This window comes from Phoenix dactylifera, chromosome 10, assembly GCF_009389715.1.
Source record: "Phoenix dactylifera cultivar Barhee BC4 chromosome 10, palm_55x_up_171113_PBpolish2nd_filt_p, whole genome shotgun sequence".
NCBI classification, from domain to species: Eukaryota; Viridiplantae; Streptophyta; class Magnoliopsida; order Arecales; family Arecaceae; genus Phoenix; species Phoenix dactylifera.
In genome coordinates this window covers 652,037-669,341 of record NC_052401.1, presented here as the reverse complement: position 1 = coordinate 669,341, position 17,305 = coordinate 652,037, and the positions used below count along the sequence as shown (strand labels likewise).

General features: G+C 38.0%; 1 pseudogene; it reads right to left on the bottom strand.

Moving 5' to 3' along the window:
• Positions 1-4,589: 4,589 nt before the first annotated feature.
• On the bottom strand, positions 4,590-5,506 carry LOC103719966 (annotated as a pseudogene).
• Between the last annotated feature and the right edge of the window lie 11,799 nt (positions 5,507-17,305).

Genomic DNA, 17,305 nt, shown 5'->3' with positions numbered 1-17,305 from the left:
TCGGCAGGCCCAACCGCCGCGGCCGTTAGACGGTTGTAACTGACGAACGGCCGATCGCTACACTCCCTCTCTGGGGCTTAAAAAACCCTCGATTCCACTCCACCTCCATCCATCTTCTTATTCCTCCTCCATCTTCGTCCCTTCTCCTGCTTGAGCTGACTGTGCCCTCGCTTGTGCCGCCGGGGTCGAGGTGCAACGCCTCATCGGAGCAAGGTAAGGCCTTCCATACCCTTCGCATTTCCTTCTCTTGTCTCCCCCTCCTTCCGATCGATCGACAATGGCTGGAATCCGGCAAAGGGCCGCCGGAATAAGGAAAAAGAAGAAGAAGAAGAAGAAAAAGAAGAAGAAGAAGAGAAGGGGGGAGAGCATATCTGGTGGTTCCACCCTACCGCCCGCCGGCCCTCGGCCGCGCCACCGTCGGGCTAGAGGCCTCCTTCCCCTTCTCTGTCTTAGGTGGGGTGGGCTCTCGCCCTTCCCCCTCCAGTTTCACGGGGAAGAAAAGAGGGGAGGGCGATGAAGGAGAAGAAAAGAAGAAAAGAAAAGAAGAAAAGAAGAAAGAGGAAGAAGAAAAGAGAAAAGGAGAAAAAAAAAAGGGGGAGGGGGAGAGAGAAATGTCCATCCTTGGTGCAAGCATTCTCTCTTTACTAGATTTGTATATCCAAATCCGACTTACCCAATCAGAACTTGAAGCCGGCCCAAATTCATTTCGAATTGTTTTTTTTAAAAAGGTAAATAGCAAGTAATTTATTTTAAACAATTTTGTGCAGCAGAGCTATCCAACTGAATCTAAAAATTTTTGAACGAACAGAGGTAAATAATTTTGGCATAAATCTTATTAATTTTAAATAATTGATTAATTTTTAGTAAGAAAAATTATGAATTATATTTGATATGATTGATCTTGCATTTTTTTTAAAAGTTTAAACCCAAGCATACGGTTGAAAATAATCCATATTTTTGGTCAAATAGCATCTTTACTGAGTACTTTGTTGTAAATGATCTACATATGATTTATGAAAAATTGCATGAAAATGATATATGTGGCATAATTAGAATACTTAATAGTAAATGACTTATGGTTATGTAAAATTTCATATATGGCATAATTATTTAAAGTTTTGCGATGTCATTTAACATTTTCAACCTACTTATTAAAGTATTATTTGTGAAATATTTTATAAGCTCTTAGATAACTATGACTGCCTCTAAAAATGGAGGCCAATCGACACCTTAGAGCTAGCATCTAAAGAAAACGGCCCTCAGCCAATGGGTTAAAGTTAGTAACGAATGTAAACTATAAAATCTTGTCGATTACGAAAATAGCCATATTATGGGTTATAGTGACCGTAGCGCGAATATCTGCGAGCAAGATTTTGAAGCTAAATGTTAGAAGAATAATTTATGCATTTATTTGCAAAATAAACTTGAAGCATGTTTGTGGAAAATAAATGATTTATGCATGCATGAGTTCCTTTTTGACTTGTTTTAATATATGTGTTATGAATGCTTATTTTGGATTGTCTCTTATTTTCTTTAAATGATATATTGACATGGAAAAACTCATACTTGATCTGGTAAGATGGTGCATAGTTACTTACTGAACTCCAAAGCTCATTTGTCTCTTTATATTTTTTTAAGATAAATAAAGTTGCTAGGAGTGGAAAAGAATAAATGAATGAAGGTTGAAAAAATAAAGCTTAAAGCATAGTTACAAGCTGTCATAGAAGTAGCGATGACTATAAAGTTTGGGTTGTAGTTTTCAATATTCAAATATTTGATTTAGATATAAGTTGGACAAATTTTATCATGTTATATGAAAGAATATTGTTATTATGGGCTTTGTGTTATTGTGGGCAACACCCTACAGTCGGTGAGCAGCCAATGGCTGGAAGTCAAGGAGAGTCTGATTCCCCTATTTTTGGATCTTTTTTTTGGATTTCCTCACCAATCAGCCGCCGCCGCTGGCCATCGCCACCGCCATTGCCACTACCGCCGAACTGTTGCAGTCACCATCATCAGCCACCCCTCTTTTCTTTGTTGTTGCAATGGGAGAAGAAAGAAGAAAAGAACAAGGGAAGAAAAAGAAGAGAAGAGGATGAGAGAGAGAAAGAGAGCTATCCTCTCTCATTTTCTCTCTCTCTCCACTTTCTTTTTCCACTTTCTCTCTCTACCTTCCCTCTCCTCTCTCCACTTTCTCTCTACCTTCTCTTTCCTCTCTCTCCACTTTCTCTCTCCACCTTCTCTCTCCTCTCTACTTTCTCTCTTCACTTTCTCTCTCTAGAATGTCCAAGGAACCCAGTATCGGGTCCTGTTGACTTGATCTACGAACCCGAGTTAACCTTGTAAAGGGCACAGTTCTACTCTGGTGCCCGGGCTACCTACTGGACTGATCATCCTAGCCTTGTTGAATGTCCTTAAAACCTTCATTGATGAACCATGTTGGCTAATCTAAGCCTTGATCGAGTTTATGCCCTATGATTTGTTGATCGAGTCGCTCGGTCCTAAACCATCCGGAACCATCGAACACTGTCACTCGACCAACTCTCTCTCTCTCTCCTTTCTTATTTATTTCAAATGGAAATTAATCTCGCTTTTAATGTTGTTAATAGGGTTGACTGAATCACCTAGTGAAGTTTGACGGCTTAAGGCGAAACAGGTAAGTAAATCTTATACTTCTTACTAGTTTTTGAACTGTAAGTAGATCTTGTACTTTTTATAATCATGTCTTTCATGCATAAAATCTGCTTGTGAAAATATCACACTTTTCTTAAAATTTTGGATTAGCATTTGTATCATGAAAATCAGGCTTTATTATGAAATAAATTTTCATTAATATTCTAATGAAAATAGCTCTGTTATGAATCAGATCATATCATTTAGTATTTTTCACTTTTTTATGTGTATGTTTTAAGAAAAAAATAAGTGTTTTATCATATAATCTGATCATGAATTTCAATCGACGTCTTAGAGCTAGCATCCAACGAAAACGGCCTTCTGTTAATGGATTAAAGTTGGTGACAAATATGAACTTTTAAATCTTGTCGATTACGAAGACAACCCTGTTACAGGTTATAGTGACCATAACACAAATATATGTGAGCAATATTTTGAATTTCGTGATAGGATTACATAACATGAAAAACGATTTATGAAATTATTGATGAAAGATGGATGATTTGTTCATGCATGATTTGCTATATAACCTGTTTTTAATATACTATGTTATGAAATGATTATTTTGGAATACCTGTTATTTTTCTTCAATGATGCATTAGCATGAAAAACTTATGCTTGATCTAGTAAGGTAGTGAAAGGTTTACTCATTGAGCTGTGTCGCTCGTATACCTTTATTTTATTTTTCTCTCGCTAGGTGAATAGGATCAGTAGGGACAGAAGATGGTCTAGACGTGGAGTTGGTGCTAGCACGCTTGACAATTTTGTAGAAAAATTTTAGTATTTTAAATTGACTACAAATTTATAGTTAATGATTTTCTGAATATTAAGGATTATAGGCTTAGTATTTATGTTTGGATTTAGAAGCTTTGAATTAATATTGGTTTTTATTTAATAAATAATGAAATTGGATTCATATTTATTCTATTATATTTGAGATGGATTTGAAAACTAAATGAAACGTTTGGCTTCGTGTTATCGTGGGCCGTACTCTTCGATAGTATGGCCATATCATGCGCGGAATCTGGCCGGGGCGTGACAAATCTTTCTATGAATTCCTCACCATCTGGATCATTTGGCCACGGGGTGTAATTCAGTAGCATCCGGACTCGGTGGAGACGCCCTTGTGAACCAGGTAGGTCTCACACGGCCACCAATACTTCGTCTTTTGTTTCACTGCTCAGCGACAACTGACAAGCCGTCCATGCAAACAAAAAGGCGGTACCGTCCGAGGGATAAAACAAACTGTTATGTTATGAATCCAATCCAACTGAAGGTAACTCCCACAAAGACACAGGGCTCGTTTGGTTCGCGGGAAGTATTTTCTCTCCTAGGAATATGATTCCTGGGAATCAGATTCCTAGGAAGAGGATACCTAGGAAAGTACTTTTGACATGTTTGGTTAACCATGGGAAAGTGACTAAAATTTCCAAAATGCTTATGTTTGGTTGACCATCCACTTTCCTAGGAAAGTTATGTATAATTCCTATTATGCCCTTAATAAAAATTAGGTCTTTAATGCCTCTTTAATGCTAAAGGGTTTTTTTGGGAAAAAATAAAAAAGGAGTGATTTCCACCTCATGGGAAAGTAACTTTCCCATGTTTCTCATGGGAAAGACTTTTCCATGAAATGTGGGAATCATATTCCCATGGGAATACAACTTTCCCATCTCTCTCCTTTGAAAACTCCAACCAAACAAGAGGCATTTCATTACTTTCCCGTTGACCACACTTTCCCCCCTCGTTTTCCTGCGAACCAAACGAGCCCACAGTGAAAAGGAGCCTCAGCATCTACCGAGGAAGAAAAGTATCAAATAAAGACACCGGTCTGCTTAAAGATCAACACTCAAAAATGAAAAGAAGAAGACCTACAGCTAATTATTTCTTCAAGCGGCACTTCAACTATTAGGTTCAGTTCAGTAGTGCAGCACGTAAGCATTGTACTCAACAATGGCATCCCCCGTGTTGGGATCCAACCAGTGGGTTTGGGCCTAAGCATAGCCCCGGGCGAATCGGAACAGCCCGCTCCCTCCGACCACCGGCATCTCCCGTACCCGGTGAAGCACCGGTTCCGTCCGAGCACGGTGAGCACGCTGCCGTTGTACTTCCCCTCTGTGAACACCAAGTTCATGACCATGAGCAGGCCCAGCTCCTGCTGGGCCGCAAATGCATACATCCCCTAAGCCCGGCCCACGGGTTTCGAAGTCGGCTCCGGCCCCTCCGTCAGCAAATCATCCATCATGACGATCTTGCCGAAGCTCGATGGCAAAGGCATGACTGGATCGGTGACCGGCACCGCCGTCGCCTTGCGGCCGCTCACTACGTCATGGAAGAAGAAGTGGAGGTGGCTTACCTTCTGCCTTAGCTTCATGTGGGCTGGTTTGGAGAAATGGGCCTGGGTTTTTGCATTAGTTAGGCCGCAAGTGGGGAGGAAGAGGGATGGGAGGAGCATGCCAAAAAGAAGAGATGAAATGGTTGTGGTGATGGTAGCCATTTTTCTGCCAATGCGTGGAGGGCATGGAATTAAGCTAAGATGGAATCATGGAAGCTATATTTATAGAGGAAAACGATGGTGGCAAAGACAAATGAAGTGCAATAATGAGTGTAGTAAAATTCGTGACACAAACTAATTGGCTCAGCGGGAGCTTTGGTTCCATGGAGGTAATAGGGAACAGCCAACTCAGCACCCAAAAGTATGGGAATAAGCCATGGTCCCACCATGTGTAGGATTATGTGACAGGATTGGATTCACTGGAACTTGCTGTTTTCTGTTACATATAGCTCCTGGTCTCAAGCTCTCAATCAGTGCGGCAGTTAGCACTTGGAAACACCGTTGCCTTTATTTATTCCATTCAGAGGTCTCCAAGTCTGTTAAACGGGGACAGTGGGATAAAATTAATTCACCGGGGAAAAAGAAACCAACGTCGTGGACCCGTCAACGCTACTATTAAGTGAGAATTATGCCCAATCACATCTATCATAATATAACATGCATGCACGGTATTAAATATCACAGTATGGTCGTCCTCAACCGCCATGACCTCCTCCTTGATTACCAGACTTACAGTGCCTTCTGATATATTATAGTTGTCAGAATCAAGTACAATCTCGTCTATTATAGTATGTACGGTATTAGATATCATAGTTATTACATATTGCATGCATAATCTTGATATATCAACTTAGATCAATCTCTAAAAATTATGGAGTCTGATTGTTATATTCAAATTTAGTATTTATATCAAATCATAAAATTTTGTTATTATATTATACTATATATATATGTCCTCTAGTATTTTTCTCATAATCATAGAACTTTATTGTTGTATCTTACTATATCTATGAGCTCAATTTGAATATAAAGCACACTAGTGCTATGAACAATATATGTAATTTAAATCATATTTTTAATACAAATTTCTCAACTATGGTGTTTAAAGAATCCATATTTGACTTTGCTTAGCTACCACGCTTTAAAGGACTCTCATGCGGGGACTTCTGCTTACATGAGGAAGAGAGTGTTCGGGAGAGAACTTTGAAAAGCAGCACGATGAAAAAGAAATCAGAGAGAGTCTAAAGGAAGCATAAAACAATTGAAGGTTGAGAATGTTTGGGAGAAACCTCCCCACCCTACCTTCCGGCATTTTTATTACTTTAGGATCGTACAAAATTAATGTTCTGTGGGTACAAAATCATTTTTTTTATTTTCTTGGGTGAAATCATTACATGGTGGAATAAGGCCATTTGGGAATTCAAAGGAGTCATCATACATGTAATAGTTCGTGTTATTTATTATGTCCGAAGGTTAAATATCTTAAGTGGCAAACTTTGGCACCCAAAGGTGCGGCTTGCTTTCAAGGCAAGTATAACCAAGCATTCGAGAGTTGATTCAAAGCAAGATTTTGTGCCTGGAATTTGGCATATTGGAGTATCAAACACAACTCTTAAGTGTTATAGAGGAGATCTCTTTTCTTTTATGATGAGGCACTTGTTAGGAAAAATTTAAATGCGCACGCAGCCCGAAATTTGGCCGCGTGCGCGTTTAAGAGGGAAAACGAAAAGGTAACGCCCAGCGGGCGTTACGCGTTTAGTTTCGGAAACAACCGGGGATTTTCAAAGAAGGAATTAAATGCGCACGCGGCCGGTGTCGGGCCGCGTGCACGTTTGAGAAATAAAACGGGCATGCCCGTTTGAATTGGAAACGCCCAACGGGCGTTTTTGGTTTAAATGGGAACATGCCAGCGGACAGGCGCACGTTGCCCACGTTCACGTGAAGAGCGCGGACGCGTCCGCCAAAAAGACCATTTTGCCCCTGCGTAAAACCCCTATATATACCCCCTATTTCATCTCTTTTGATACACGAAAAATTTCAGAAAAATAGTGGAAAAATTCTGGAAAAATTCTTCTCCCTCTTAGCCACTTCCAAATTTTATTTTACATTTTTTATTCAGTTTATTTAGTTCTTTTCATTCCGTTCTTTGCTGGATCTGCAAGTCCGATCGGGTTCGCTTTGACTTCTTCCGAGACGTGCCGAAGAAGAGGTTGTAGGGTCGTCGTATCTCCGAGAAGGATTGCCGGATGACCCGTACGTGGGGGCAAATACTTCTTTGGGACAGCGTCTACGCGCTTCGACCTGCTTTCAATCAGGCTACTTTCTTCTACCTTTATTTTTAATTTAATATTAGTAGATTGGTAGGATTTGAAATTCTATGATATAAACTTATTAAATGCATAGATTTACTTTGTGCTAGAATAGATTTATTTTGTATTAAAATAGAATTATTTGGATGCCGAATGATATGCATGTATATTATTTCCTTTAAGGTTTTTTTTTATTAATTGAATTTATAGATTTATTTATTTAGTTAGGAGATATATTGCTAACAATCCAAAGAAGTGCTTATTTTTGTTAGTAATATATAATTAATTAAATTCTTTATTGCAATTGTGGCATATTAGATTTTAATTGCAATAATTGTTTTTGCTAGCACATCATCAATAATAAATTATTCTAAAGAGTTAATAATTTGGTTAACCTCCAAGAGGTTTATTATACCTCCATTTGGACTTCTCAAGGAGTAATTTCCAGATCCCATTCAAACGGAAAATTCGGAATTTGGTTGATACATAATAGTTAATCTATTGAATTGACTTATTAGATCTCAATAAATTATTCTAATAAAGGAATAAATATTTTAATTCGCTGAATTGACATTTTAGATCTTAATTACAATAATTGATTTGCCATAAAATTAGTAATCAATTATTTCAATAAGGCAATAATTCAAATCTAACATATAATTCATTAAATTGATATTTTAGATCAAAATTAAAATAATTGATTTGCTACTACTAAATTAGTAATCAATCATTGCTAATTCGGAAAATTCAAACGAAAAATTTTGAAATTAGTTAATCCACAATATCTAATTTAAATTTGCATTTAGGTTATTTTAAATATTGAATTTGTGTGATTTCTAGTGATTATATCCATTAACTAATACTGTCTAAGAAAAGCTTGTCAAAAAGGCATACGTGCCTAAGAAAGGCTGGTACTTAAGTGAGCCTAGTGCTCCACCACCGATCTGGAGCTGATCTGGCTATTAGTTTTTTGGATATATCAATTAGACATCCAAAGTTCAATATAAATATTACTGCAATCTTTTGACATAGATTTTTTGATTTCAATCAGGTTTCTGTCACTATTCTGTAACCCTGATCCTATGGCCTCAAACACTAGTGACCATCTTAGTGCCAAACCTGAAAAATTTGATGGCCATAACTTTAGGAGGTGGCAGAACCAAATGCGGTTCTGGCTCACCACATTAGGGTTAATCTCAGCCATAGGTGAAAGTACGATCGAAGTTGATAACGGGTCCAACCCAACTACCTCTTCCAACACTGAACATTCTGCCTCCACTAGCACACCCTCTAGGACACCTGATGAGATAGATTATCATTGTATCCATAGAATTCTAGGTGCTCTTTCTGAGAGGCTGTATGATATCTATTACACAGCCAAGAGTGCCAAAGAACTCTGGGACACCCTAGATAGCAAATATGGTCTTGATGATGCTGGGGTAAAGAGGTTCAAGGCCTCCGATTTCAATAAGTTTAGGATGGTGGACTCAAAGCCTATGAATGACCAAATTCATGAATTTGAAACCCTGATCCACCAGCTTAGGGCTAATGGAACCAATTTGGATGAATCATTCCAGGTAGCCTGTTTGATAGATAAACTACCTACTTCCTGGTCTGATTTTGCTAAGACCCTGAGCCATACCCAAGGAATTCTCACCCTAACCCAAGTCTTAAACTCCATTAGGATTGAAGAGCAGCATAGGCTCAGAAATAATACCTCTACTGGATCTAAAAATAATGCATATAATGTAGAAGCTCCTCCTAAGAAAAATCAGAACCGACCCTTCCGTAAGAATTTCAAGAAGAAACCCTACAACCCTAGAAACCCTAACCACCACTACAATGGGAAGCCTATTCAATCCCAGGAGCAGAAGAAGAAGAAAGAGGAAGGTGGTGCTCGTTTCTGTTATGTGTGTGGTCGGACCAACCATTTGTCTCCACAGTGCTTCTATAAGAAGACTGCACCTCTTCAATCTAAGAAGAAGGGTCCACACACATCCAGTGCTCAAGTCAACATGGTGACTTTCGGCGCTGGCTCCTCTGAGACAGCTTTCAGGTCTGTTTCCTTCACTCCTGAAGTTAACATGACTTTACAAGCACTAGATTGGTGGATTGATACCGGAGCTGGTATTCATATTTGTTCGGATCGTTCCAGGTTTTCTTCTTACCAGATCTCAAGTGGAGGAGCTGTGATCATGGCAAACAGCTCGGAGGCACGTGTGTTAGGAGTAGGACGTGTGGACTTAAAGCTTACCTCTGGAAAAGTCCTGTCACTGCACGGCGTCCAACATGTTCCAGTTGTTAGGAGAAACCTCATTAGTGGTTCTTTGCTTGTCCAGCAAGGCTTTCGTCTTGTCTTTGAGTCCAATAAGGTTGTAATTTCTCATGGTGTTATGTTTATTGGAAAAGGATTCCTTAGTGAAGGATTGTTCAAATTGAATGTAATAGCTCCTTCAATAAATGAAAATCCTTTGATTATGAATATAGAGCCTCCTTCTATTTGGCATGGTAGATTAGGTCATGTAAATTATAATTCAATTAAGCAACTTATGAACCTAAATCTAATACCAAAAAGTGATCTCAAGAACCATGAGAAATGTCAAACTTGTGTAGAAGCCAAACTCCCTAGGAAGCCTTTTAAATCTGTTAATAGGGATTCTGATCTATTAGAGTTGATTCATAGTGATGTTTGTGACTCTGGTAGAACTTCTAGGGGAGGTAACAGATACTTTGTAATATTTATAGATGATCTATCGAAGTTCTGTTACATCTACCTAATTAAAACCAAGGATGAGGTGCTCAGCAAATTTAAAATTTTTAAGATTGAAGCTGAGAACCAACAGGAAAAGAAAATTAAAATTCTTAGATCAGATCGGGGAGGTGAATATACATCAAATGACATAACTCAATTCTGTGAAGATCATGGAATCATTCATGAAGTGACTGCACCCTATTCTCCCCAATCAAATGGAGTAGCAGAAAGGAAGAATAGGACTTTAATGGATATGGTGAACTCCATGCTTATAAGCTCAGGAGTACCAGAAAATTTGTGGGGGGAAGCTCTTGTTTCAGCCTGTTATATCCTTAATAGAATTCCCTCTAAAAATAATGATCTAACCCCATATGAAGTTTGGAAACATAGAAAACCTAATCTTAGCTATTTAAAAGTGTGGGGGTGCTTGGCAAAAGTAAAAATACCTGATTTTAAGAGAAAGAAAATAGGCCCTAAAACAGTGGATGCCATATTCATAGGTTATGCAGCCAATAGTAATGCCAATAGATTTCTGGTAATAAGTTCAGAAATAAATGATATTAGTAACAACACTATCATAGAAGCCAGAGATGCAACATATTTTGAAGACACCTTTCCACTTAAGACTAGAGTAGATAGCGGTATAGCTAGTAGCTCTAGTAGAATAAGGACAAGAACAGTAGAAGTAGAAGCAGAACCTAGGAGGAGTAAAAGATCCAGGATAGAGAAAATATTTGGAGATGATTTTTATACCTTCCTAATAGAAGACTCTCCAACTACCTTTGAGGACGCAATGAAATCTTTGGATTCACCTTTTTGGAGAGAAGCTGTGGACAATGAGATGCAATCAATTATCCAAAACCATACTTGGGAATTGACTGATCTTCTTCCTGGTTGTAAAACAATAGGATGCAAATGGATCTTTAAGAAGAAACTTAGGCCTGATGGCTCTGTAGATAAATTTAAGGCTAGATTAGTTGCCAAGGGCTTTACTCAGAGACCTGGGGTAGATTTCTTTGATGTTTATGCATCTGTAGCTAGGATAACTACTATTAGGGTCCTTATAGCATTAGCCTCCATTCATAGATTAGTGATTCATCAAATGGATGTTAAGACAGCTTTTCTAAATGGAGACTTAAATGAAGAAATTTATATGGACCAACCAGAGGGATTTAAAACCCCAGGCCAAGAAAATAAAGTTTGCAGACTAGTCAGATCTCTTTATGGTCTTAAACAAGCACCTAAGCAATGACATTTGAAATTTGATGAAACCATAATGACATTTGGATTTGAAATCAATAGCACAGACGAATGTGTATATCATAAGAGAGTTGGACACAAATTTGTGATCTTGTGCCTTTATGTAGATGATATACTGATCTTTGGGACAGATCTTCAGATAATTGATGAAGTAAAACAATTTTTAAGTCATAAGTTTGATATGAAAGACTTGGGACAAGCTGACTTAATTTTAAATACCAAAATAATTAGAAGTGCAAATGGAATTGAGTTATCCCAAAGTCATTATGTTGACAAGATACTCAACAAATTTAATTATTCGGATTGTCCGCCTGTCTCTACTCCCTTTGATCCCTCTACACATCTTAAGAAGAACTTAGGAACTCCTATCCTTCAAAGCCTATATGCTCAAATCATAGGCTCACTAGGATTCCTAACTAACTACACTAGGCCAGACATAGCATATGCTGTAAATAGACTTAGCAGATATACTGTTAATCCAAATAAAGATCACTGGACCGCATTAGAAAGGATCCTTAGGTATCTTAAGGGTACTAAGTCCTATAGTTTGCACTTTAGTGGGTTTCCTGCTGTTCTAGAAGGCTATAGTGATGCCAACTGGATCAGCGATACCTTAGATGTTAAATCCACCACAGGATACGTCTTTCTCCTAGGAGGTGCTGCTGTGTCTTGGAAATCCACCAAACAAACCTTGATATCTAGGAGTACCATGGAGTCTGAAATGATAGCTTTAAACACTACTAGCATTGAGGCTGAGTGGCTCAGAGATCTACTAATAGACCTTCCTGTAGATGAGTCACCTTTACCACCTGTCTCCTTACATTGTGACTGTAAATCTGCAATAGATAAGTGCAACCAAGAAAATGCCAATGTAAAAATGAACAGGCACTTAAAAGTACATCATAAATCATTGAGATATAAATTGAAAAATAATGTTATTGCCTTGAATTTTGTAAAATCAGAAAATAATTTGGCTGATCAGCTTACAAAAGGTTTATCTAGAACAGTGGTTCTAGAGTCATCGAGGGGGATGGGGCTTAGCCCATAAAGATAGATCACCACGGTGGGAACCCAACCTTAAAAGGTTCAATGGGTAGAAACAAACCGGAGTGTGACTAAGAGGAGCACAATTTCATGTTTTCCTCATCCCTATGGCGCTAGTGCTCATAAAAGCAAGTGGTAGGATGAGTTCGTTTGTATAACTCTTAATGAGTCCGAGACCCAAGAGGCAGGAGCTTCCTTGTTAGCTTCCTTATTAGGACTCACCTATATGTGCAATCGTGAGGCCGCGATTATGGGAAATGGGCGATTCCCTAAAAAGCACATGATAGATACCTGCGCATGGCCATAATAGCGCAACCCGCTTAGAACCCAGATCGGGCTATATTATGTGTGCTGTTGATTTAATCTGAGCCATGGACCGAGGTTCAAGGTTAAGACCACCTTGGCTCCACAGATGTAATCAATTGTCACTAAGTGAAGGTTCAAACCGAAAGGTACCTACACCTATTACATAATATAAGATATCCAGCAATTTATTTTGATTTTAAAATTATTTAAATTTTTGTGGGGGATTGTTAGGAAAAATTTAAATGCGCACGCGGCCCGAAATTTGGCCGCGTGCGCGTTTAAGAGGGAAAACAAAAAGGTAACGCCCAGCGGGCGTTACGCGTTTGGTTTCGGAAACAACCGGGGATTTTCAAAGAAGGAATTAAATGCGCACGCGGCCGGTGTCGGGCCGCGTGCGCGTTTGAGAAATAAAACGGGCATGCCCGTTTGAATTGGAAACGCCCAACGGGCGTTTTTGGTTTAAATGGGAACATGCCAGCGGACAGGCGCACGTTGCCCACGTTCGCGTGAAGAGCGCGGACGCGTCCGCCAAAAAGACCATTTTGCCCCTGCGTAAAACCCCTATATATACCCCCTATTTCATCTCTTTTGATACACGAAAAATTTCAGAAAAATAGTGAAAAAATTCTGAAAAAATTCTTCTCCCTCTTAGCCACTTCCAAATTTTATTTTACATTTTTATTCAGTTTATTTAGTTCTTTTCATTCCGTTCTTTGCTGGATCTGCAAGTCCGATCGGGTTCGCTTTGACTTCTTCCGAGACGTGCCGAAGAAGAGGTTGTAGGGTCGTCGTATCTCCGAGAAGGATTGCCGGGTGACCCGTACGTGGGGGCAAATACTTCTTTGGGACAGCGTCTACGCGCTTCGACCTGCTTTCAATCAGGCTACTTTCTTCTACCTTTATTTTTAATTTAATATTAGTAGATTGGTAGGATTTGAAATTCTATGATATAAACTTATTAAATGCATAGATTTACTTTGTGCTAGAATAGATTTATTTTGTATTAAAATAGAATTATTTGGATGCCGAATGATATGCATGTATATTATTTCCTTTAAGGTTTTTTTTTATTAATTGAATTTATAGATTTATTTATTTAGTTAGGAGATATATTGCTAACAGCACTCACATTATATGCACTTAAAATATATCTACCAGATTGAAATAACCAATACAAACCATCAACTAGTTATGTCTCACATCCCATGAAGGTGCCATGATGTTTGATGCCAACATTTAAACTAAACACCAAACTGTAACCATTGATTGCTAGAATTAGTCGGGCAAGAGAAAGATTGTAGTATCATGAGGTTACGTCTCACGGGTGATAATCAACCTTTTTTTTTCAATAAATCGGATGATTTAAGTTAATTGAGCATAAATACATCCATGGGAATGAAAAATAAAATATTACAAAATTAAATAGGAAGATCTGTTGAAAAAACCTATAATGTAGATCTCATATAATTTGCCACATAAAATGTCATCCGATCAGTTGCACTATTAGCTTCTCTATAAATATGTGAAATCTCAATTTATAGTAGTGAATGCATCATCGCCAACAATCCAATGGAAAAAGTCTTCTGTCAGTAGGAGGTGAATTAGAAAGATATCTAATAATTGTTATAGAGTCTTCGTCTAAATAAACCTGTGAAACCCTTAATGTATATATAACATAATTTAGATCTTTTCAAGCTGCATGTAACTCCACCATTGGAATTGTAGTATCAAAAATTCTAACACCGTCTGCAACTGGCGGTGCACTTAGCACTTCATATAATAAAGTCTGCTCCACAAATACACCCTTTTTTTTTCATGACAGTCCCATTAAAATTGAACTTGAGGAAATAGAAGGGTGATGGTGTTGCTGAATTGATATATAATTGCTCGAGTTTAAAGATAATAGAAAACAAAAAAAAGGGTAAAATAAAACTGGTACTATTCAACCAAGGAATAACAAGGATGGTAGCACTCCCAAAGCTGCGGCTTCTCCTCTCTCTCGCTCCCAGTAATGTGGAAGATGTACGCAGAGCCCCACGCAGTGCACGCGCGTTTAAGCCAAGTCAGGTTCTACTTTAATCTTTTCTAGGTGACCCATTTTCTACTCGTTTTGGGTCCCAATTATTGTGGACGAAGAGTAGCAGGGACCACTAACAAATGCAAAAGAATAATGTGGGAGATCCGTGGGCATGTGTTTAGTTCCATATCAATTATTTGCCCAAAAGATCTTGGGTATTTATACATGTCTATAAAATCTAAAAAATACCTTCGAGCTAACTATTTTGGATGAAATCATAGGTTGTTACAAATAGTATCAGAGTAAATCCAGCCTATAACTCATGTGGACTAGGGAACATTGCAGCAAAGGCTCATTGAGGCTGACCATCGGCCGATCGTAATGCTTGTAATTAGATTTAAATGGATTTAAACTTTTAACCTGATGCTATTTTGGGTGAGGTCTTAAGCTGTTACATAATGCCATGGTAACTCAGAAAAACCACCCAAAAAATTCACTCAACTGTCTCTCCCACCATTCACATTCTTCTTTGCTTCCATTATTTTGCCACAATTCACGGCGCAAATACAAAAACAGCACACCAGCTGAATGATTTTGCTAGTTACATTTTTTAGTTATGAAAGCATGTGTCAATGGCTCAGCTGTTTTCTCTTATGAGACGAACCACATGGAAATTCTATGATACAGAAGGAAAGATGAGAAAGTCCTCCTCCTTAATTTAACATATTGCTTGGCTAATCAAATATAAAAAAAAATACAGAATTCTATAACTTTTGGGTAATTAACTTCAGCAATTTGAATGATCTAGTAGATTTTTGCATTAGCCATACCTAGCAAGAGCCATAACTCAGGAGAGAGTCGTATCTTGGAGCACTTTGGATTTGTATGGTTGATAGGGCTGTAATCACTTCCTTTCCTTCTTAAAAAAAATTATAAAGACTATTTTGTAAGCAAAAAATTATCAAGTTTTATTTAGAGCATAATTTCATGATATTTTGAAAACTAAAAAAATATAGTATGCTGGACATATGTGTTGGATTTTTAAAGTTTCAAACTACTTTGTTCCGACAAGGAAATCGTTATTATGATTTTTGTTTTGATAAGATGAATGATAAACATTCCTATTGGATGCCATCAATTCTGAGACATCAAGCCTAGTATTCAATATTGACCTATTATTGGGTCCAAAAACTGAAATGAGGAACATGTCAGATGATGACCTCTAAAGGAACTCACAAATGATGGTAAATTCACTACTAACTCTTGTTACAATTTCATCAACAGCTGCAGGATTTTCTTCCCCTACTACAATGTGAATATACATTGTCAGGTCCGGAGTGAATATATTTTTTGAATTTTTGTCAGAAAATCTTCTTCATTGGCTTCGGTCTTATACAAAAACTCTTCAGTGTTTTTAGCTCTGGGGAAATCTGTGCACCGAGGTTACTTGACAGCTATAGATTGCTATTGAACCACTTGTTACCCTTGATGCAGACTGAAAGGAGCAGGCTACCCTCTGCCCTCCTATTCTTCTCATGCCTTAACTCTGTATATATCTACAAGCTTTGTCTTCTTTTATTACCATCTCAATAAATCTGGGGAAAGCAATTCACTTCCTCCATTACCCTTCAGAAAAAAGACAAACCTTTAAACCATTTTACTATGGAAGGACTCCGATTCTTGCTCCATACTTATATTCGTTGGGCAACCAAGTCATGTCGATCGACTTTCTCAGGAAAGCTAGCTTTGTCTAGAATTTAAGCTTTCGAAAGGTAGCTGAGTGGGCCATGTACGAAATGCTGATATGCCTAAAGGATCTAATTTAGGCTTGATTTAAGTATAAGAATTCATACCATCAGAAAATCTTCCAAGTTAATGGCAAAATGCTGTCTCCATTGTCTTCCTAAGAAGTCATGTATTATTGGTGCAAAATAGGCCTATACTTGATCCTCCAGAGCTCCAAAGACTATGGCTCTCAATCAGATTAATTGGTTTCATACAAGGAAAGATTAACTTAAAAGTTCAGACTTGATTTATGACCAGATTACCAATTTGAGACCCATCTTACCTAATACCAAGTCAAAAGTATACTTCTTGACATTTTTTTTAAAAAAAATTCAGTGTTTTTTTATTCTTATTTTAGCCGGTAGTTAATAGAAGTGAGCCTTCTATGCCAACCACTCCAAAAATGTCCTGTGGGTAAAAAAAAAAAAAAAAGCTGCCTAGAGTACTCTACTATTTTTTATTTTATTTTATTTTATTTTTGGATATGGCCGTATTTGAAGGGTACGAAATATTTATTTTAGAGAAAAAAACAATCGAAGTGTTACTTGCATTCCCAACTCCCAAGCCATGCCCTTTTTTTTTTTTTTTTTTTTTTTTTTTTTTTTTTTTTTTTTTTTTGGTAAAAACGGCTACTCATATCATATAGATCGGACGTGAGTACAGCCCTCCAAATCACGGGAAAGCAAAAAATACAACTGTGAAGGGACGTCTGCATCAGACGTCCATAAAAAGACACCTGAGTGCCAAGCCATGCCCTTCCTCAGGTAAAGATCATGGGGAAAGTTTCACCCCAACCAAACCAGGCGCTTTTAAATAGACAAAATAAC